Source organism: Penaeus monodon, chromosome 31 (genome assembly GCF_015228065.2).
Source record: "Penaeus monodon isolate SGIC_2016 chromosome 31, NSTDA_Pmon_1, whole genome shotgun sequence".
In the NCBI taxonomy this organism is placed as follows: domain Eukaryota; kingdom Metazoa; phylum Arthropoda; class Malacostraca; order Decapoda; family Penaeidae; genus Penaeus; species Penaeus monodon.
In genome coordinates this window covers 21375722-21375929 of record NC_051416.1, presented here as the reverse complement: position 1 = coordinate 21375929, position 208 = coordinate 21375722, and positions in this window count along the sequence as shown.

Sequence of the window (208 nt, the reverse complement as noted above, 5' to 3'; positions counted from 1 at the left end):
TTGTTTGTTTGTTTCCGTGGCGGATTTGTATCAGATACATATAACGACAGACAAACTGAACAGAAAGATAGACCACTTGAACTGAAAGAGGTAATTCACACTAATGTAAACACGTGATACCCTGTATCGGATAGAAAATAAATAGAAATTGGATAGTATTTCAAAAACTTCCCCGAACAACATCAACAAACACGGAACACAAGGAAAA